General features: G+C 36.8%; 1 long non-coding RNA gene across 3 annotated transcripts in view; it reads left to right on the forward strand.

The window, feature by feature from the left end:
* Window positions 1-24,056, forward strand: part of LOC113044316 (uncharacterized) — an 82,358-nt gene that overhangs the window by 13,561 nt on the left and 44,741 nt on the right. Inside the window, exon 5 of one of the 3 annotated variants that reach the window (XR_003275870.1) lies at window positions 17,350-17,696. The exons of the other annotated variants lie outside the window; for them this stretch is intronic. This is a non-coding gene — a long non-coding RNA (uncharacterized LOC113044316). Of the gene's footprint in view, window positions 1-17,349; window positions 17,697-24,056 lie in introns of those variants that run through there. 3 annotated transcript variants of the gene reach the window in all.

Genomic DNA, 24,056 nt, shown 5'->3' on the forward strand with positions numbered 1-24,056 from the left:
TTTATTTTTATTTTTTAATTCGTTAAAGTTTTACTAAATTGTCTAATACAACAGACTAAAGAACAATTTGTTCATAAGACATTTATTTTAAAATGTTGATGCTGAAATAATGACTAGATATACATTTTTAGGTAAACTATTCCTTCAAGCGTAAACCCAATAGGATGCTAAAGGGGGGGTCATGTGATGCGATTTCAACTTTTTCTTTCACTTTGGAGTGTTACAAGCTCTTGGTGCATAAAGATCTGTAACTCTCAAAGACTAAACTCTCAAATCCAAAGATGTATTCTTTCTAAAAGTTAAGGCTAACACTTTACAATAAGGTTCATTAGGTAACATTAATTAACTGCTTTAGTTAGCATGCACTAAGAATGAATAATAGTTCTTCAGCATGTATTATTCTTAGTTAGTTAATAGAGCTGCAACTAACGATTATTTTTTCTGTCGACTAATCTAACGATTATTTTTATTACAATAAATAATTAATCTAATGTTATTTTTTTTATTAGCTAATGAATCCTTTGGATAACTTTACAAAAAAAAAATATAAGTACAACTTCTAATATAATATTTCAACCTTTATTCATTTTCAACCAATGTGGTTGAAGTTTTTACAGTATAAAATAATAAAGAGGCAAAGAAAAGTAGTTTACTATTGTAAATATGAGTTTATGATAGCGTTCATAATTAAACAGTACCGAAAAATTGTCCGAAACGTCATGAAATGTTCTTTAGCATCACAAACCATAAAATGTAGTCAGGGTTCTGCTATGGTTTAGCATGGTTTCCAGAGATCTGAAGCGGATTCGGGGTAGCTCAGTGGTTTGTGACTGTTGTCTCGCGGCGCGCTGTCTTTTAAGGGGCCGTTCACATATCACGTCTGTTGCGCGCTCAAGTTTGTTATTTCCAATGCTCATAATGGAAGAGACGCTCATTTTTTCCAGGTGCGTCCGCACCGCAACGAGTTAAAAACCTCTCAACTTTTCAGAATGCCGCAAGCGCAAGAATATCAGACCTGAAGAAGGAAGTTGGTCGCAGGATCACACAGTTAAACCGTAACCGGAGAGCGCCAAGATGTTTTCCTCTGAGATGCTCGTGCATCACAGTTGTGCTGCCATGGTACACCATATCGGTTTTGCAAAGGGAACAAATGGGCCATTTTATTTGTCCTCTGTTTAAAGTATTCCCATACTTTTGATAACAGTGGTCTCTGTGATAGAATGCAACTCTCTCCATTCCTAGTATGCCATTACGCGAGATGTAAACAAACAGTTTGACGCGTCGACGCATTTCACGGACGTCGACGTATTTTTGTAGTCGACGTAATCGATGACGTTGATGCGTTGTTGCAGCAATATTAGTTAATTTGAACATTTACAAATGCATTATTAAAATCAACTGTTTTGCTTGTTAACATTACATGAACTAACAATTAACAACTGTATTCTAATTAATTAACATTAAGAAATATGCATAAATACTGTAATAAATATACTGTTCGTTGTTCGTTCATGTTCGTTAATACATCAACTAACATTAACTAATGAACTGTTTTGTAAAGTGTTATTTAGTTCAGGGTCAACTGCACCTTCTTAAAAAGGCTCATTCTAATGCGCCCCCACATGTCTAGATCACATTGTTGGAAGATTTGCATAACACCGCCCAAATGTTCATGCAAAAAAAGACTGCGTTACTTTTATTCTCTATTTTCACCACTGCCATGTTGTGGCGATGCTGTGTGTTGTTTTGTTGTGAAAGCGAAACTATTTTGTTGCCTTCCTAAAGAGAACAAAACTAGAAATCAGTGGTTAACCCTCTGGGGACGGATTAGGCGGTACCGCCCAAAATGGCATACTTTTACAAATGTGTAGTTATCTCAAAAACTATTAATGCTAGAGAGATGCGGGTTTTTTTGCCGTCTTCCTCAGACTCCGCTGAAAACAGCGGTGTCCAGTTTGTATATTAAACACTTCCCTTATTGCGCAATACCACTGCGTAAACAGGCCAATGAAAACGATTGTGCTAGGCAGATTCAACACGCAACAGCCAATGGAAAAATTGCCGCTGGGAGGAGTCTTTTTCTAACCCAATCAGAGGAAGGTTATGTCTTCTAGCGATTCAGAGGACTCTGTAGCTCTGCTGTAGCCTTGTAAAAGCTGGCTGGACTAAAGTAAAAGACATGTAATCAATAAGCGTTCAGAGAATCAGCATCAGGGTGGAGAAAGCAGAACGCGATCGGAGTGTTACAGAGAGCGATCGGAGTATTAGCGAGCACAAAGAGCTAAATTCGAGCGATCGGAGAATCAGCATCACGTGGAGAAAGCAGAAAGCTATCGGAGTGTTAGCGAGCACAAAGAGATAAATTCGAGAGAGATACAGCATTATTACAGAATTGTTTTATCAAAATGGCAAGCAGTAAAAGATTTACGGCAGAACAAGCTCTGGAACAATCACTGGAAAGGCCTGGAGGGGCCTTGCTTTGCTCACTGGCATGCCTAGGACTGTTTTTTAAAAAAGTTAATTATTTAATTGTTCTTTACACATTTGATTAAACAATAACACATTTCTGTCAAGCAAAGAGTTTTAAAAAATATATTTTCTTTGTTCAAAAACTGTTCTATATTGTGTGTTTTTCAGTAATAAATGACAAAAATCTAATTTTCCTTTTTGAAATTCTCTAGTTTATTGTAAAATTTTTCACTCATACTTCCTTTATATAAACATATTGCATGCATGCTTATGGTAGCTTAGGGTCTTCTGAATCCATAGATACCAAACACAGGGTGTTCCATCTCCTTTACATATGATTTATAAGCCCAAATATAAAAATAGAGAAAACAGACCAAAAAGGGCTTAGTCCCAAAAATAAAAAAAAAACGCCTAGGACTGTTTGTAAATAAAGTTAATTATTTAATTGATCTTTACACATTTGATTGAACATTAACCCATTTCTGTCAAGCAAAGAGTTTGAAAAATATATTTTTGGGTCAAAAACTTTTAACTATTGTTGTGTGAGGTAGGATTTTCAGTAATAAATGACAAAAATCTCATTTTCGTCTTTGAAATTCTCTAGTTTATTGTACAATTTTTCACTCATACTTCCTTTATAGACATATTGCATGCATGCTTATGGTAGCTTAGGGTCTTCTGAATCCATTGATACCAAATACATGGTGGTCCATCCTCATTACATATGGTTTATAAGCCGAAATGTAAAAATAGAGAAAACGGACCAAAAAGGGCTTAGTCCCCTAAGGGTTAAGTTGTATTTACTACACTGTTCTTGGAACAGTTAAACCCTAATATTCAGATGTGTGCAGTGATTATGTCCCCACCGGATGCAATAAATGCTTTGTTTGTAATGGGTTTCATTGGTTGTTTTACATTGTTGAGCCGGACTCGGCCAGAGCTGGCGCCAGCGGGAGCGATGACATAGCACAGAGTAAAAATAAATAAAATAAAATACAACTTTCCCATTCACGGATTTTGTCAGACCTATATTATTAAAACTATTAGAATACAGGGTTCATACAGATAGAGATTTGGTTGTGAGGCAGGTCAGTGGAAGTTCTAAGGATGTGTTTTAGAAGCAGAATTTATTTGAATTTGAGCGCCGTGTTTTAGAATGATGTAGGCTATTATGCACGAGAATTATGTGCAAGAAGCTGCTAAAGACCTGAGATGAGAATGCAGCATTCAAGACGTCTGGTATCACATTTACACTGAAATACAATGGAAAAGAACAGAAGTGCCTATTAAAAGCTACATCGCAAAAACAGATGGCAGAGTATTGAATAAAACAAAATCGCATAGCCACTAAATTTAAAAAATCTGACATCCAGGAAATAAAAATGTGAGCAGTTTTGAGGAACAGTCTTTCCACAATTATAGACAAGTTATACCAGAAATACTTAATTGTGTCTGCTTCACAATGAAACACAAGCTCATTGCAACTGACTCCCTGACACAATACATTCATTGCGACCCATTTAACAGATGCATCATTTTAAGTTGGAACAACTTGAACAGCAACAAACAATAACAATACAACAAAATAATTCAACTACGATCATTTAGCCCTCTTAAACATGAAAAAAATAAAAAAATAAATCATCATAGCTTACTCAGTAGTGCTGCTTTTTTAGTTGCACTGCTTGCGTGGGAATTTGTGTCAGAGTAACAATTAAAATGCGACTTTGTGAAACGGACTGTCCTAAATTGTTGCTATAGCATCATATTAATGCTAGAAAGCTTTTTCTGCATTTGGCAACTACATTTTTTAAATAAACCATTATATTTCATATGTAAAATCTATTTTCACACTCATCTTTGCTGAGGGGGCGAGATAGTTCCAATATATAGAAAATAAAACTACATAAACGCATTGCATTATACCAAATACACAAAATGTTCTTTTTATTAAAGTCATATGACCCCTTTAAACGAGATACATCTTAGTCCCTGAACCCCCTACATCCCTTTTGGAATAACATGCAAATATGAATTCTTCACAACAAGACCAACATATAATTGTGGACAGCAAATCAGTATGGGAATGAGACACTATGGCAAGTGGGATAGAAACAAATTGCTGGTCAGACTACTGCGTTATGGCTCCAACATTGTTATTACCATCTAAACCATTCCCTCTTTCCTTTTTCTTCAGTGTCTGACTTCTTATTCCTTTCTCTCCTCATTTTTCCCGCTTTCTCCCATCATCTCTCTCTCCTATGTCCCATTATCAGTATATGCTAACTGTCTGAGTCGTTCACCGAGACTGATTCCAGTTAATAACCATATTGGTGACATTCTGTTTTATCCTTCTCTTCCGTTGTCGTTTAATACAGAGCCATTGACTGGGCCCTGACTGAATTTAATCTGTCTCCTGTGCTCAGGCCTGAATTTATCACAGCCATTCAGGTTGGCTATAACCTGTCCCACGTGTGCCTCCTGAGCCACTGTAATAAAAGCAGACAGGTCTTAATAACAGTCCCCTCTCTGCTGTTCACTATCAGCAATACTTCTTCTAAATATACTATAAACCGAGAGAGCGAGAAGGGTAAATTCTTAAGCAGCTAAAGGAAAAATGTGTGTCTTGTTTCAAAAGAGCACACAAATGCAGCTTCCCATTTTTGTTTAATTTGCTTTAACCATAAAGATAACTATAAAGATATTAGCATCCACACCAGCAGACAGTAGCGTCTGTTTACTAAGTGCACACTTGTCTGCCGCTTTATATTCTTGAGCTCGTTATAGCAGGGTGGATTCAGATTGGCTGTCAAAGTTTGTATTGTTCATCAGCTGAAAAAAAAAAATAATAATTCTGAAAGTGATCCCAAAGATATTGTTTCTCTGTACTTTTATCATTATAGCTGTGGTGTGGGCTCTGCTATTCTTTAATATCTATAAGCTTTTTAAGCTAATAAGATTTTAAGGACTTTATCTTTCTCGTTATCTTTATAGTTAAAGGGGGGGTGAAATGCTATTTCATGCATACTGAGTTTTTTACACTGTTAAAAAGTTGGATTCCCATGCTAAACATGGACAAAGTTTCAAAAATTAAGTTGTACGTTTGAAGGAGTATTTTTGTTCCAAAAATACTACTTCCGGTTTGTCACAAGTTTCGGAAAGTTTTTTTTCGAGTATGGCTCTGTGTGACGTTAGATGGAGCGGAATTTCCTTATATGGGTCCTAAGGACACTTCTCCCGGAAGAGTGCACGCTCCCGTAGAGCAGAGCAATTCATTGATCAGAGCAGATACATTCACTGATCAGAGCGAGAGCGAAATGTCACAAAAGAAGTGTGTTTTTGGTTGCCAGGGGAAGACAACCCTGCACAGATTACCAAAAAAAAAAAAAAAAAACAGCATTAAGGGACCAGTGGATGGAGTTTATTTTTACAGAGCATCAACGGAGTTGTGCAAGTGTTTTTGTTTGTTCCCTGCATTTCGAAGATGCTTGTTTTACAAACAAGGCCCAGTTTGACGCCGGATTTGCACATCGTTTATTTCTTAAGGATAATGCAGTCCCAACGAAAAAGGGTCACGATCGTGTGTTGGAACCGCAGGCGGTGAGTAAAACTGCTTCAAATATCTCTGTGTTGTTAACTTAGCTATCGGCGTGTAAGTACATCAAGTAAACAACATGTGATGTTGTCATCAAACTGCACTTTCCACATGTACACCTTAAAAAAAAAAAAAGATGACATAGAGTGGAACTTAGTCATTTTTCAAAACCGCTAAGCAAATATATACAGTTTCAATACATACTACATAGAGACGTCCTGCTGTAGTCGTTGCTGCCGCTGCTCTCGTTCAATTTCAGCCTCTGGATCATAAATATACGCTGAATCTGACTGTTAGCCATGGTTTGTTTTGGATGATGGTTTTTCCCTCAAGGTAATGTCACAGCTTCCACAGGCTCTTAACGCAAAAGCCTACTCGCGCTCATGATTCTTTAGCTCCGCCCACACGTCACGCTCCCAACCGCTCGTGTTTTTCCAGGAAAAAACGGTACAGACTATCTTTCTCTTATAAATATAATAAAACTAAAGACTTTTTGGAGTTATGAAGGATGCAGTACTACTCTATAGGTACTCAAGATTAACAGGATATTGAGTGAAAACGAGCATTTCACCCCCCCTTTTACATCCTTGATGTGAATGGGGCTTTTATGACTTTGTTCAGAATGGTATACAACACACTACTCTTACCCGTAAATATATTATAAATATTGTGTACGGTTTTCTGTATGCTTGTTATTAATTAAAACTGTAAAATAAAATAAAAAAATTAATTACTTGAAACCGAATGTTAAATGTAAAACAAATATACTTAAGCTTATTTTTCAGTACATTAGCAACATTTTCATTTAGTTGTACTTGAAATACTAAGTAACTAAACCTAAATAAACTAAATGTAATAAACCTTTTTTAAAATAACTAAATAAATAAAAATGCACAAAAACGCATGACAAAATGACTAAAATTTTAACTAGAATAAAAATGAAAAACAGTGTAGTATAAAAATATATATATATATATATATATATAGCAATAGATTGTGTATATATATATGTATGTGTATATATAACTGTAATTTGATTCTAAAATAACAGTAACGTGTTGAAAACCACACTTACCAGCAAAATATTTTAAAGCGTGCAATATATCGTATGCACACAATACATGCGCTCAACTTGACCTTGTATGATTCATTTGCAATTTTTGTTGTTTCTTTTTTCTTTTTATATTTTTTATATTTTATCATTTTCCACAGATCAGCCACCATTTCTTTTCTTTCTTTCTTTTTTTTTATCAGACAGCAAGGTACCTGTGAAATACTGCTTGTCTCTTTTCCCCTCTTATATGCTTGTTTTAATGTGTTCACTTGATGTGGTTTTTAACATGTAAAGTGTTTAAACAGTAAGATGTTAGCTAAGCTGGGCTGGATATCTGCAATCTCCCAGTGATTTCATGAGAGGTGTGAAATGCTTGCCTCTCCATTTCTCTTCCTTGTTCTCTTCCTTGACTTTTTTAGTTTTATTTTGCACCCAAAATATCTCCCTAGTGATGTTTTAAAGCTGATATTTGTCTTTTAGTTTGTAGGAGTTCTGATCCGTATTCATCAGATTCCATTTGTTCTCTCTCCAGTCGGTTTAATACGAATGTGGGTGGTCTGCACTCCTGAGATGTAAAACCCTCATTAGCAAATCCACATTTGAGTTCCGACTTCATGTTCTCTGTATGTTCAGTTCGTAGAGACGACGTCTGCTCGTGTAGTCCTTCAGCACCTGTGGAGACGTGCTAGTTTGTGTGCGCCATGCAATGATTTAGTCCATCTCCGCACGGATAATTTAGACGGGGTGTCAGTTTAATTAGGACATCCGCTGTCTTCTGGCTAAACCCAACGCCTAAGAGTTTAGCTTCATTTTGTGTCATGAGATTCAATTCAATAAACCCACTTAGTTTATTGTCTCTCTGTAGTGTGGGCTGTTGTGCCCTACTAATTGTCCACCAGACAGAGGGCTCACAGAGCCATTTAGGGCTGAAAGAGCTTATTTAAGACACTTCCTTCCCTATAATAGGATCAAAATGGAATTAAAGACAATAGGGTGCTATTTAGATAGACTACCCACTGAAAGCCAAAGAGATAGCTCCCTGAGAGAGAGAGACAAAGATCGAGGACTGTTTTGTTGATTAGAGTAAGAAGAGCTGTGGTTATCTCTTGGGTTGTGTGTGTGTGTGTGTGTAGTTATTAGGTGGAGATCATTTCTAGCTATGTCTTGGGTGCAAATTTACCCGAAGTCATAATGGACGACCTCTGATCGATATGCACCAGTAATGGAGATAATGTGTCTCTGATTGGCCAAAATTAATTTTAATGGAAACACCGGCCTATTCTGTAATTTTTGTCATTAAAATGTAATGTGTGAAGGTTTTATACATTTTTTTTACATTTGGCCTATTAAAGGGGTCATATGATGCGATTTCAATTTTTCCTTTTTTCTTTGGAGTGTTACAAGCTCTTGCTGCATGAAGAATATCTGTAAAGTTGCAAAGACTCAAGTCTCAAATCCAAAGAGATATTCTTTAAAAGATATTCATCAAAGTTAAGACTCTGCCATGCCCTCCTAAAACGCCACGTTTAAACACCCCCCCCCCCCACATATCTACGTCACTATGTGGAAATATTTGCGTAATGCCACCCAAATGTTCAAAACAAAGAAAGAAGGCAAGATTTCAGTCACCTCAGTTAGTGCTGAAACAGTCAGTGAGATGCTGTGTGTTTCTAGGCAAAAATAAATAATAATAATTAGGATCTTAAGTAAAGATCATGTTCCTTGAAAATATTTTGCTAATTTCCTACCATAGATGTATCAAAACTTAATTTTTGATTAGTAATATTCCTTGCTAATGACATAATTTTGATAACTTTAAATGGGATTTTCTCAATATTTAGATTTTATTTATTTTTTTACCCTCAGATTTCAGATTTTGAAGTAGTTGTATCTCGACCAATTAAAATTGTGGTCCAGGGTCACATATGATATTAATTCTGCTGGAAAGACTCGCATTGGTCCCCAACATATGTTGTGTTTTTGATGCTGGGGGCCCTATATAACTTCTTAAATAGCTTATCTAGAGTGCCCTGGGTCAACCAGCTTCATGAGAAAGAATATTCTGGATGATCAACTGTAAGAGCACCATCCAACATGACAGTAGACCTTCCTGAAGGTTTGTGCTGGTTTAAGCTGATCTTTTCAACCGGGCAGTCACGTAACATGTTTTGTTAATTGCATGGGTGCAATTCATAGGGCATTTAGAAATTTACTTTCATGTGCAAGGTATTAAAAATCAAAGGTATAACTAAAGCTCTGTAAAGAAAAAAAAAAAGAAAATCCTTTTCATGTCTCTTTGGGTATTCAAAATCTCTACTCCTAGTCTTATAGTAGATTAAAACTTACTAACTACTGTACTTCTCAAAATTAGGTGACTAGTTCAGACATTTAACTTTGTTTCATTTCAGCTTGGTCTGCAAGACGTCTTGTCTAAAAAGAGTAGTTAAGTTAATTAGTTGACATCTTAGTCAGAATTCTATTTCTATACCCAACTTCTAAAAACAACCGAGTCAATCTTCCAGTTTTACAGATGAAAATCGTATGTGCTTAATGACCTTTCAGGCAACGTTTCAGCTTCCACTCATCAGAGGTCATGAAGCTCATGAATACAGCATGCCGCAGGATCGCATATGTCTCGTCTAATTGTACATTTCTTATTCAGTGCTTTAGTTTATTAACCACAATAGTCATAATTGTGGCTTCAGGCAGCAGTGTGATGATGGACAGCACTGGCCAGATGGACCTGGGGAGTCTGGATGAATGAAAGCACTGCTCACAGTATGCTAATAATCATTGTGTTTACGTTGCTGGCTCACAACCGACGTGGCTACTTAGGATGTCAAAAAGAGAAGGGATTTTTTTTTTTTTTAATTGAACAAACAGTCAAATAATGGCATGACCATTTAGATTTAGACTGGAAGCCCATTTGCAAGTAAAATAAGGGCAGAGACTAATGAATGTAGCTTTCAGAATGCATTTAGTACAAATGGTTTTGTTTTTTGAGAAATGCCAGGGGCTTGTCATTTCTTTTTGTACTGAAATGATTTTCCAAGTGTGGATTGTTATCAGAGATTGCTTCTTCCAAAAACAGCCTGAAACAAAAACCCAACTGTAAAAGCTTGTAAACGGATGCATGCAGCTCTGTAGTGCTCACCTTTGCTGAAGTTGTGCAACATGAAGTGATATCCCCCGTGTCTTGTGCAGTTTTGTTTGTCTGTAGTAAATATCTGTGACAGCTACAGGTCTCGTCCCGTTTAATGGAATGTTGAATAAACTGTTTGGTACCAGTCCACACTAATGCAGTGAGGATCCATCTAGTCTGAAGTCTTAATGCTTCACATTCAGTGTAGAGATCCACTTCAAGTGAGTCCTGTATGACTGGTCACATTAACATTCACAGTTTTTCTTGACAAACGTTTGTCATCTAACAATTCCACTTATTGAGGTTTGATTTTTGTTGAATTTTAATTCTATGCCCTTACTTGAAACTTCCATATGCTAAATCAAGATTTGATTTCCAAGTGTCCGTGGTCCTCTTCTGAATGGTACACAGCTCTGTTTTGAGCATATCTAGTCCATATCTATTATCTTTGAAGTTGTGCGTACCTACTGTATTAGTATGATAAATTAATCGATCAAAAAATGCAACAAATAAACAAATCACTCTTAGCAAATTCATCTTTAACTGTCCTTATAAAAAGGACAAACAATTATTAATGATTCTTCCTTCCCTTCACAGATATTTGTCCAATCTGATGCTCCTCCATTGCAGCAGGTTCATGTTAATAGATTCCAAAATATCACGTTTCTACTGGAAAAAGTTTCTGCTTTGCATTGGATTCCTTTGTTCATTTAACCATATTCTTCAGATGTTGAAGAACTTTGGGAAATAAACACATTGGCTGGTGTGATCTGAATGGACCCTTCACCTTCAGTGTTAGAATGTGACCTTTCACGTGAGATAGAGTGTTCTGGTGAGGACTATTGAGTGAGATGTCCTTGGAACATATGGAGGTGTGATGTTTTATGTGGCGTTGTTTTTAAAGATCTGGAATGAAACCAAAGGCTGGATGTTCAAACAATGATCTATCACTGTGTCAATACCAGGTTGCTCCAGGGTTTTTTCCCCCGCGATAAGAGCTCTAGAAGTTAGTTTTGATATAAGCACCATCAAAGTAACTCATTTAAAGACATTAATTCATACTCAACCTGTTCAGATTGTCACATTTTCTTTATTTCTTATTCAGTTTGAGTTAGGAAAGTTAGCTTCTCATCTGGCCTGCTTCCATGTGGGTTACACTCTGTGCTGACTGTAATATCTCTACGGTGTACTAGTGTAATTATAGATGTGCTCAAAGCTTCAGTACCACATGTTCCTGCTTTCAGAAATATAAAATCACTGGCTTTATGTGTCTCTGTGGTGACATCCTGTGTGACATTATAATAACTCCTTGCATTTGTCATCTGTTGCTGATTTGATTCATTTTTATAAATTGGTTTTATAAATTGGTTTTATAAATTGCATGTAAACGGCACATTTGTCCTTTATTCTCTGGCTACTTCTTAACCACAAGGTCTCCTTGCTCTCTTGATCTTAGTTCTGCTCCTTGGCAGTAGGTGGCAGTAATGTCCTACATTTGAGCTCAGATGAGCGCCATTAGTATGGACTATACCACATGACCATCAGAGACCCCGCTGTGAAATACATTCAGTGCATGTAACGCCGTCCGACCTCTCCCTCTCCCTCTCTACCTCTACTGCGCTCTTCCTCTCTGAAAGGATTAATTGTGAATGCACAGACAGTTTCTTAAAGCTAATGATTAAAAAGAAACTCAGAGCTCTTCCAATTATGACCCTGCCAAGCATCCATGAGATACTACAGCCCTAATTGGTCAGATCATTAAATCGGGAAGGGAAAAAAGGAGAGAAAAGGAGGAGAAATGAGGGAGGGGGTCTACACACAGAGTCTTCATGATACCATGGTAAGAAAAGTAGAGAGAGAGTATCCAAAGGGTAAAGGTATGTGCTGCGAGATTGTTCCCATGGAGACAGCAGATTCTGGGATGCTTTGGGGAGAAAAAAAGTTTCATTTTTGTTGATTGCAATGAAATTGCACTAGGGTAGCTGCAAATGTAGTGTGCTATAATCCAGAGTGTAATTACTGTACACCTGCCGGAAATCATAAGGATAGTAATGTTTTCAAATAATCTTTCTCTCAGGTTTAGGACAATTTGCAGGAAACATTGGTGATTAAAGCAGAAAATTAGAAGTTAGATAAAACGGTTAGATTGTTCAAAACAATGTGGAAGGACGATTGATTCTCAACTCATTTTACTTCTGTAATGTGACACATTTCCAAATCAAATGAGGAAAAAGTGTAGTGAGACCTGATTTAATCCATTGGGAATGCGATAGTAATGGCTCATACCGTATGATGTAGAGCTTGGCTTTACAGGGTTAACCAAAAATTGACATTTCTGTTATCCTCACATTGTTCCAGACACAAAGGAATATATTTTAAATAATATTAGTAACCAAATATTTTGTTGACCACTGACGAATCAAAACGACTCAGAATATCTTTTTATGTTCTGCCGAATAAATTAAGCTATTGGAGTTATCTAAATTATTTCATAATTTTCATTGAGCAAGTTTTTTCTTGTTTTCTTGTTAGCCTGTACAGTCTGACTGATATCAAAAGATAAAGTTGAACTGTATATTGACGAAGTCTAGACATTCACAACTATTCCGTAAGACATTCACTCTTGCATTAAGTAACAGAGTGTTACGCCTCGTAATAGCCACTCTGCAAATTGTTAGCGATGCTGTCGTCTAACAGTCCGTTTGTCATGGATGTACACTCACAGGTAGAAGCTTTTGAAGCTCTCACTGTCTCAGAGAGCAAACACTCTATCAAACTCATTCGCTCTGTTAGACAGACGGCCAGAGTGAAATGCTGTCGTTGTGGAGCTGCCTGTTTTGTCTGGCTGTTCCTCAGAGGGTTGCCTTTGTGACTGCATGTGTTTGTCCTGATCCGCTGTTTCGGCCTGACCTCATGAATCCATTAGCGCACTTGTTCTGTTCTCCTGTCCCCTTCGTTTCTCTAAAGACTGTACGCTTAACTGGAAAACAACCTCATGTGAGTGGGAGGGAGGGGAAACCCTTGCAAAGAAATCCGACCAGATGGGCTAAGACACACACGAAGACACACACTACACGTTAAGTGCCGTGGATCTCTCGGTGTGCTGTGAGATATGAGGTGTCTCTCTGGCTTGTCGTTCAAAGAGGTACCGTTATCAGCAAGTGCGATATGTGTCATGTGTTGCTATTGTGTGTGGATTGCAGTGTGTGTTTCAGGTTATTAATAGGTGATGTGCGTTACGCTTACGGACGATGGGGTTCTTGATTTTCCCTGTGCCCATCAGCGCAACTGATGAAGCCATTTGGCTGTTTTAGTTTCCCTCCTACACGCACGCTGTTTGTGCCATGTGTGTAAAGCTCATCCTGTTGCACTTCACGGCCTGAATTCAAGAGGGAAAAATTGAGTATTTGCTCTGGAGTACTAACGGATAAGTGCCTGATACAGCACATCAGTGCAACATAAATCATTTTGTATAGAATTGTTTCTTGTTTGGTTGTTCATTTTGTTAATGATGTAATAATGAGATATATATATATATATATATATATATATATATATATATATATATATATATATAACATCTCTTTTGTTTAATCTTTTAAAAATAAAACAAATTATTTTATTTTCACCAATAATGAGATAAATGTACCATGGGTGATTCAACCCAAAGCTGTTTTACCAGCTAAGAAGATCAGCACTTTTAGAGTTTCATCTACCTATCTGATGTGAGCATAAGTATTGGAACCGTTGCCTCACAGGTCTTTCTAAGTGTTCAGTTGTGTCCTGTTGCATTAATTCTTTAGATATTAAAAGCAGGGAATGTATCTTATCAATTACATCCATTGCTTCTGCAATCTAAGTCTTGCATTCGATGATGACACACACAAACCAGGATGAAGACAAGGAAACAGACTCTGAAAGAAAAGCAAGCAATTTGGAGGCTTAAAGAAAAGAGGAAGTTAGTTAGAACTATAGGAAAAACAAAGAGCATGGAGAAATCAAGAGTTTGGAAACTATCGGTGACATCAGCAACCAATGACGACCTGATCGGCTAAGAAAACAGTAGCTGATGACAGATAAATCATAAAAGCTGTGAAAATGAACCTTAAAATACATGTCTGTAAAATCACCAACAACCTCCAGAAAGCTGGGGTGATGCTCTGTCAATCTACAGTCCACAGGAGAATTTGACACAGAATTACAGAAGCTAGATCCAAACCTCTGATCAGTACCAAAAACAGGAAGATTCTTTAAAAATGTAAGCCAGTAGAGTTTTGGAACTGAGTTGATGGACAGATGAGACAAAGATTAACCTTTATCTAAGTGACTGGCAAGCAAAAGTTTGGAGAAAAAATGGGATCTGCAAATGATCTTAAGCATACAACCTCATCTGTAAAGCTTGGTGGAGGTGGTGTCATGACATGGGCAAGCATGGCTGTCTCTAGAACAGGACCTCTTCATTTTAATGATGACTTAGTGTATGATGGCAGTAACAAAATTAATTTTGAATGGTACAAAGTCATCTTGGCTACCAATATTCAAGAAAATGCCACCAAACTCATTAGAAAGCACTTGATATATGATCAGGACAATGATCAACCAACCAACACCCTGCCAGTTCAGTCAAGGACTTTATCAGGGCAAAGAAATGTAAAGTCTTAGATTGCCCAAATCAGTCTCCAAATTTAAATCCGACTGAACATTAATTCCACTTGCTGCGTGGCAGCGAGATCAAAGCATGTCACAACTCTGTTGTTCTGGGTGAACAGTATACCGGTAGATGTGATTAACGGAAGAGGTTTTGGACTATCACCTCTATCAAAGTTACACACTAACATAACATTTATTTTGCCTTGTTTGCGTTGTATTTAAGCTTTGCAATTTTAAAATAAGTGATTTTAAGCTGTTGAAATACAATTTACAGCAAAAGAGAACTTCACTATTTCACTATATGTGAAATAGGCTATACAGGTGCATCTAAAAAAAATAATATAAAGGAAAAGGTCTTTATTTTTTGTAATTTAATAAAAACAAAAACTTTATTATATTCTAGATTCATTTCACACAATCTGAAATATTTCAAGAGATTTTTTGTTTTAATTATGATGGTTATGACTTACGACTTCGGATAGTTTAAAATTTAGTATCTCAAAAAATGTACTATTCCATTTTCATTATAGGAAAGACTACTGACTTGGCAATGGTCCACAAGACAATAATCAACACCCTCCACAAGGAGGGTAAGCCACAGAAGGTCATTGCTGAAAGGGCTGGCTGTTCACAGAGTGCTGTATCAAAATGTATTCATAGAAAGTTGACTGGAAGGATAAAGTGTGGTAGGAAAAGGTGCACAAGCAACAGGTATGACCACAGCCTTGGGAAGATTGTCAGGAAAAGCTGATTCAGGAACTTGGGAGAGCTTCACAAGGGGTGGATTGAAGCTGGAGTCAGCGCATCAAGAGTCTACAGATGTCACATTCATAGAACCAAGCCACTCCTGAACCAGAAAAAAAAAAAAAAAAAAAGATCAGAAACATTTCACCTGGGGTAAGGAGAAAAAGATCTGGACTGTTGATCAGTTGTCCAAATGCCTCTTTTCATATGAAAGTAAATTTAGCATTTAATTTGGAACTAAAGGTCTGGAGTCTGGAGGGAGAATGGAGAGGCACAGAAGTTTCTGAAGTCATTGATGATTTGGGTGCTGTAACGGCTGCAGGTGTTGGTCCATTGTTTTATCAAGTTCAAAGTCAATGCAGCCATCTACCATGAGATTTTGGAGTACTTTATGCTTGCATCTGCCGACAAGCTTCGTGGAGATGCTGATTTCATTTTGCAGCAGGACTTTAGCACCTGCTCACAGTGGCAAAACCACTTCCAATTGGTTTGCTGACCATGATATTACTGTGCTTGATTGGTCAGCCAACTCACCTGCCCATAACCTCACAGAGAATAGGTTATTGTGGAAAGGAAGATAAGTAACATCTGAAAAAAAAAAACAATACAGAGGAGCTGAAGGACCCTATCAAAGCAACCTGGGCTTAAATAACGCCTCAGCAGTGCCATAGGCTGATTGCCTCCATGCCACGACGCACTGAAGCAGTAATTTGTGCAAAAGGAGCCCCAACCAAGTATCGAGTGCATAATTAAACCTGCTTTGGAGATCTTTTTTTTTTTTTTGATTGATCTTTGAGAAAATATTCAAATTTGTGAGTTATTTATTTATTTATTTATTTCCTAAGCTGTAAGTCATAACCATCAGAATTAAAACAAAATTAATTTGTGTGCAATGAATTCAAAATATAAGAAAGTTAGCTTTTTTTAATGAAATTACAAAAAATAAAGAACTTTGATGCACCTGTATATCCACATATATATTTACACAGTGAAGAATAAGTTTTTAAACATTTGATTGCTTCATACAGTGTATGACACATTTTTTTTATTTATTTGTTTTTTGTCCTATTGCTTGTAATTTGTTTCTTATTCTGATTTAATTGCTGACTGTTTACTTGTCTGCAATAAGTTTGCTATTTTGAATGTTTTTGTATTTAATTTAGGCTAGTATTATATATATATATATATATATATATATATACATTTATACATTTTATTAGTTTATTTTTCTTTTCTTTTCTTGTTTTTTTTTTTTTTTTTTTTTTTTTTATGATATTGATACCGATCACAAGAATTAGGAAAATTGTAGTATCAAATATATTTGATATCATAAAGACCTTATTTAAAACAAAAATAACTTGTGATATATATTGTTTCCGTGAAATGAAATGACCCATATCGTGATATAAGATTTTGCTCATATCGCCTACCCCAAACGTGTACTGTAGTAAAGGGAAACGTGCACTGCAACCTCCGGCTCAGACACCAAATGTTCAGCAGTGGGGAAAAATAAATTATTCCTATTTCGTTTTCTTTTATTTCTTTCTTTTTCTTTTGAAAAGATGAGTACTTGGTGAAGGGCATAATTAGTGACAGAGGTGGTGGTGAAGTTGCCTCGAATCTTGAGTCAGATGCTATAGTATTGATGAACGATTGTTGTGTCCTTTCGGTGGTGTGTGTGTGTTGTCTCCACAGAGCTGTTGCTGGTGCCAGGCTTTATTGATCAGTCTTAACAGTTATCCCAGCCCTTTCTACTCGGCCCAGGACTACTGCAGCACAGAATTAAATGAAAGAAATCCCTCAGAGACTACAGAATGGTCAGTGTGGGGCAGGGAGAGGAAAGGATGGAGTGAATGAGTGAAAGAAAGTCTGTTTGATAAAAAGTCTTCAGGGCTGAGGGCTAGGATTTCAACATGTTGAAGATCTCAGAGCTTCATTGATTCAATGTCTTCCTCTCAGCCTCTCACACTGACCATCAAACCATCAAAGATCACACAGTACTCCTCACCTATGGATCAGGCTTCCAGGAACCTGAAGGGTTACCGTACATGCTTACAAAAGCTCTTGAACAATAAATGTGACTAAAGACAGCATACTGTTTCAAAGGTGAACATTGCTATTCCATACTCTGTGACAGAAATGGTATTGTTTCTCATACCAAAGCTCAGAACCAGTATGCATTTCCATATGATGACAATATAACATAACTACTATTCAGAAGTTACTCCCTAAAAAGTTTTTGAAAGAAGTTCGTTTTGCTCACCAAGGCTCCATGTATTTGATGAAAAAGACAGTAAAACAGTAATATTGTGAAATAGTATTGGATTAACTATTTTCATTAATTTTAATATATTTACAAGTATATACATGTGATTTATTTATGTGACAGTGTAGCTGATTTTTCATCACTCCCAAGTTTTTCTGTAGATCAAAAACATCATTATGAATAGAAAGTTCTGAAACATAATTTTAGTTATTATTAACATTATAGATGTATTTATTATATCACTTTTGATAAGTTTTAATTTCTTTCAAAAAAGTCTGACCTAAAATGTTTGAACATTATTGTATTATATTGAAAGATTAAAAGAACCATTGTGAACCGCAAATGCAAATATGAAGAAAAAAATAAAGAAATAAACGAAAATAATAAGAATAAATGTAGGATTCTTATTAAAATAATAAATGTAAAGAATAAATATAATCAAATTAACCTAAATACAAGGTCTCAATTGTTCCAATTTGTTTATATCATACAAAACATTTTTGTCATTTGCTGCCAGTCAAATCGACAATGGTTGCCGTCTCATGTAACCTCACATCACCAACTCTCATCAAAGAATGCATAACTTCCAATTGCTTTGACATTAGAAGACACTGTCAGTGTGTATATTTTGACATGTATAATTTAAATCATCATATTTATGTCACCACAAACTGACTTTGATGCATCTGGGAGAAGTTGTTTAATATATGGCGAATAAAAATTATGGCAGTCACAGTCAGTTTACACATGATTTATATAAGAAATAATTTTAGACTGGTGGGTTAAAATAAAGTGGCTGAGTAACTTTGCAGTGCGACAAAAATAGAATGTATGTCAACTGAATATCACATCGCTTCCAGTGTTCAGTGCTTTCCTGACTTTTCATAGGAGCAAACTAATTTTGTTTTATCATCCAGATTTTTGTGGTGATCATCTGGACAGCAGGTTTATGGAGGTGGTGCTGAGCCATTTTTGACCTAGAACCACATGTTCTTCAGTAAAAACAAAAAATAATTGGACCAGATTGTGCACTGGCACAAGTATCCACACTTGTCCAGTATAGAATTATTCAGGCAATGGGTGGATAAAAGTTTTGCCAGTCATGATTTAAGCTAGGGTCAGGCTCTCTGATTGGCTCCTGTGATCTTATGGTCGCTGTGTAATTTGCAGAGGTAAACTTATGGGCACACTGGCGTGACACTAATATGTCTTGTGGCTGTTGACATTCCTGTCCGAATTTACTGCTGTCATCAAGGTCACAGTCCCTCTCTTTCTCTCTCTCTGTGTCTGTATAAGCCTTAGTCCATAAGAGTGATGACCACAAGTCAGGCTCAGAGAGCAGGGCAAATTCTCTGTCTGTCAAACCCTAAAGCATTTTATAGTGAGTCTTGCACAAAACACACACAATGCATGCTTTTGTTGACTTTCTTCAATATACAAAGGACTGCAATGAATAACAATAGGATTGCTCTGTCCACAGAAATTGAAATCTGAAATTTATTGACAGAATTTCTTTGGAAGGTGTGTATTTTGTGTGTATTCAGTGAGCAGTCCAGTGTGAGCATTACCTTCAACCAATGACTTGAGTTTGTTTTAAATGGGATGGCTGTTTTTAATACTGTAAAAACAGTATTAAAAAAAGGTATTGTGGAATATTATTATAGATTAAAGGGGTTGTGAACTGAGGAATCAAAATTCCCTCTATGTTTTGATATACAAGGTCATTGTGCTATAAAAACATTCAAGTTTCAAAACTCAACACTTGTGTTGTTTTTGGCAGCCTGTTTTAATTTTATTCTAGTCTTTGTGTGAAGCAGTCATTTTAGGTTTTTTTGTGTTTTTTTTTTTTTTTTTTTTGCTTTAGTCATGTTCATACTATTATATTTTTAGTCTAGTTTTGGTCAACGACAACTGATGAAACTTTAGTCTAGTTTTAGTCGACGAAAACTGATGACATTCAATCAAATTTTAGTCAATGAAAAATGTATTTTAGTCTCTTTTTAGTAATGCCATTCCATTTAACCCAGTCAATATAGGACACATACCTTATAGTATAGGCGAAACCAAAATTTTATTTTAGCCAAACCCATTTCAAACAAGGTTATCTAATTATATTATTTGTTACCTTATAGACTCAAGAAGACATCCATTCCAGACACAGAAGATGCTCTGATTTGAATTTACAACATTTATTTTACTAACCAAGCATGTCAGAAGTACACACAAATACATTTTAATAAAATAAATAGAAACAATATATATATATATATATATTGCATTTAAAGAAATTATTTATATATATATATATATAAATAATTTCTTTAAATGCAAATTATTCTCCCAAAGACTAACCCTATATATATAGTCTTGGTCAGCATAAAAGACTAAGCACATTTGGGGCCAGATGAACCAAACAGGTCAAATTAGTTTTAGAGCGCAATTCCATAAAAGCGCCGATGGGAGGGAAAATTGACGAGTGCAAATCTTAATAAATAAATTTACACATCGAAAGTGAAACTCCTCCAAATGCATATTCAGTAAGGTGCATCACAAATCTTTGTCCACACCTTTTCAGCACTATAATTTCCCACTAGTAAATACTGACAGTAGGTTTTTTAATGTCAAATGAGAGCTTGTGCTGGCATTATGAAGAGATTTTTGAAGCGTAATGACATCACTGGAATATAGCCCCATCGATCCTCAATCCGGCTCTGAGCTGTCAGTTTACTGCTCACATGTGACGATTTTACGGGGCATGCACGTGCACTTATGCACGTGTGCTCAGGGAAAGAGAGGATATGAAAATGAAGTGATGCAAATCAAATCCTCTCTTCCTTGAATATGGAAGAGTCATGCTCTTTCTCAGAACTCTGAACTGGATTAGCACAATCTCACCAGAGAACAGACTGTCTCCTTGTGGAAGAATATTGTGTGATATTGGACATGAAAGCAGAATGTAAAGTTTTCTAGTCTCTTGTTATAAATGGGCTGGATTCAGCCACTTGATCTATCATTAGTTAGTTTATTGTGTAATTGATCTTCTATTTCATAGTAATTTGATATATGCATCTAGAAAAAGAAAGTCAGAGCTGCAAACAAATAGAAAACATCTTCCATTTAGGTATTCCACTAATTGCTGGATCAATGAAATGATACAAAATTACAGCCATTACTCCAGCCTCCAGAAATAATTCTATGCAGCTGATTTGGTGCTCAAGTAACATTTATTAATATGGTTGTGTGATTTACGCAATGCAGAAAATGTGCACAAAATCGTGGAATCTTGTCATAAAAACAGAATTTTCAGTGCAACGCCGAATGTCACAGAATACCAAATTTTGTATGGTTAAATCAAAAGTTGATCTGTGTACTTAAATCAAAATGTGATATGGACTAGACTAAAAAAAGTAAAAATGATTCCTGCATCAGTGTCTCTGTTGTGCATGAATGAATGGCACTTTTTTTTTTTTTTTACTACAAACATACTGAAGTACAGGGCCATGCACACACATTTTGAGGGGCAGTGCCCCAGACCGAAAAGGGGCACTAGGGGGTGGGTGCTTGTTTACAAAAATTATCCAGTTGTTACAAATATACAATTAACAGAGAAGACAGCACACGTTGTAATAATTCCAGACTTTATTGCAGATGTTTTGATTAGAGTGGGCTCGCTCTCACTCTCTGAGCCCGTTTATTTTGGAACCACCCATAATTTCTGCCAGATTGTGAAAAGGAGAAATGCAAACAATTAAATATTGAAATTTAAACTGCATTTGTTTGGTTTTATGTTGTTAAAGTTAACTTCGTGAAAATAGATATGTCTCTTTGTAAAAGGAAATTATTAAATTAGTTTTATTATTATTATTATTATTATTATTATTATTTATTTCACATGAATTTGAATCAGAATTGGTCAGATGGTCATTTTACACCCAGATGGTGGATCTACCCATCGATTCGACTCGGACCAATTTACCCCTAACCTAGGGGAAAATGCGCCATGGGAACACTTTTTAATAAGAAGCCATATTTTTAGAAATCTTTGTATAGAAACATTCTGATCACTTAAAATGTTAGGGATACTTTTATTAGGATAGGACAGGACAGGATATGATAGATACTTTCACTGTACATCTGCTTCATTTTAACTTATCATGAGGACCACAAAGGTAATAAATGGCTAATCTTACCCCACTCTCCCCTATAAGTAGACATTTAATTTAATATTCTACAACATAAATCTTTATTATACAGGTACATCTCAATAAATTAGAGTGTCATGGAAAAGTTCATTTATTTCAGTAATTCAACTCAAATTGTGAAACTTGTATTAAATTCATTGCACACAGACGGAAGTTGTTTAAGTCTTTGGTTCTTTTTAATTGTAATGATTTTGGCTCACATTTAACAAAAACCCTACAGTTCACTATCTCAACAAATTAAAATATGGTGACATGCCAATCAGTTAATCGACCTAACACCTGCAAAGATTTCCTGAGCCTTCAAAATGTTCTCTCAGTTTGGTTCACTAGAGCCCCTTTCACACTGCCATTCCGGCAAATACAGGGGTAAAGTGTTCCTGCAATTGTTCCCTGGTCGCTAGATTTTGCACTTTCACACTGCCAGTGATGACCCGGTATATGTGCGTGCTTTCACACACAACCCGTAAAGATCCCGTAACGATACGTGACATCAGCTCGTTTTGTGTAATGTACGAGTCGACAACGATAGGCATGTTATACTTTCACTGAAGCAAGCAAACGATCTCGGCGTCAGCGCGGAAAGTGAGGAACTAACTGATCTCTGCTTCATTACAGTTTGCACATGTGTTTCCGTCGCGAACGTTGATCTTCCTTCAAAGCAGCCGGTAAAAGAGTCGCGCGACAACGCACATCATCACTTCGACACGGAATTAGATCTGGCTTTTGTTCACACAGCGCTCGTCCCGGGTCGAACTCCGCAATGTTACTAGGTCCCCGACCCGGGTTCAATTCGGTAATCAGTCCCGGGACGTGGTTGCTTTCACACAGAAGGCGACCCGGCAATGTTCCGGAAATATTGCGGGTCCGACGTGCAGTGTGAAAGGGGCTTAGTCTACACAATAATGGGGAAGACTGCTGATCTGACAGTTGTCCAGAAGGCAATCATTGACACCCTTCACAAGGGGGGTAAGCCATAAACATTCATTGCCAAAGAAACTGGCTGTTCACAGAATGCTGTATCTAAGCATTTTAACAGAAAGTTGAGTGGAAGGAAAAGGTGTGGAAGAAAAAGATGCACAACCAACCGAGAGAACCGCAGCCTTATAAGGATTGTCAAGCAAAATCGATTCAAGAATTTGAGTGAATTTCACAAGGAATGGACTGAAGCTGGGGTCAAGGCATCAAGAGCCACCACACACAGACGTGTCAAGGGATTTGCTGAATCACAGACAACGTCAGAGGCGTCTTACCTGGGCTATGGAGAAGAACTGAACTGTTGCCCAGTGGTCCAAAGTCCTCTTTTCAGATGAGAGCAAGTTTTGCATTTCATTTGGAAATCAAGGTCCTAGAGTCTGGAGGAAGGGTGGAGAAGCTCATAGCCCAAGTTGCTCAAAGTCAAGTGTTAAGTTTCCACAGTCTGTGATGATTTGGGGTGCAGTGTCATCTGCTGGTGTTGGTCCATTGTGTTTTTTGAAAACCAAAGTCACTGCACCCGTTTACCAAGAAATTTTGGAGCACTTCATGCTTCCTTCTGCTGACCAGCATTTTGAAGATGCTGATTTCATTTTCCAGCAGGATTTTGCACCTATCCACACTGCCAAAAGCACCAAAAGTTGATGGTGTTGGTGTGCTTGACTGGCCAGCAAACTCACCAGACCTGAACCCCATAGAGAATCTATGGGGTATTGTCAAGAGGAAGATGAGAAACAAGAGACCAAAGATGAGATGCAGATGAGCTGAAGACCACTGCCAAAGAAACCTGGGCTTCCATGCCACCTCAGGAGTGCCACAAACTGATCAACTCCATGCCACGCTGAATCGAGGCAGTAATTAAAACAAAAGGAGCCCCTACCAAGTATTGAATACATGTACAGTAAATGAGCATGCTTTCCAGAAGGCCAACAATTCACGTTTTTTTTTTTCCTTTTTTTTTT

This window comes from Carassius auratus, chromosome 26, assembly GCF_003368295.1.
Source record: "Carassius auratus strain Wakin chromosome 26, ASM336829v1, whole genome shotgun sequence".
NCBI classification, from domain to species: Eukaryota; Metazoa; Chordata; class Actinopteri; order Cypriniformes; family Cyprinidae; genus Carassius; species Carassius auratus.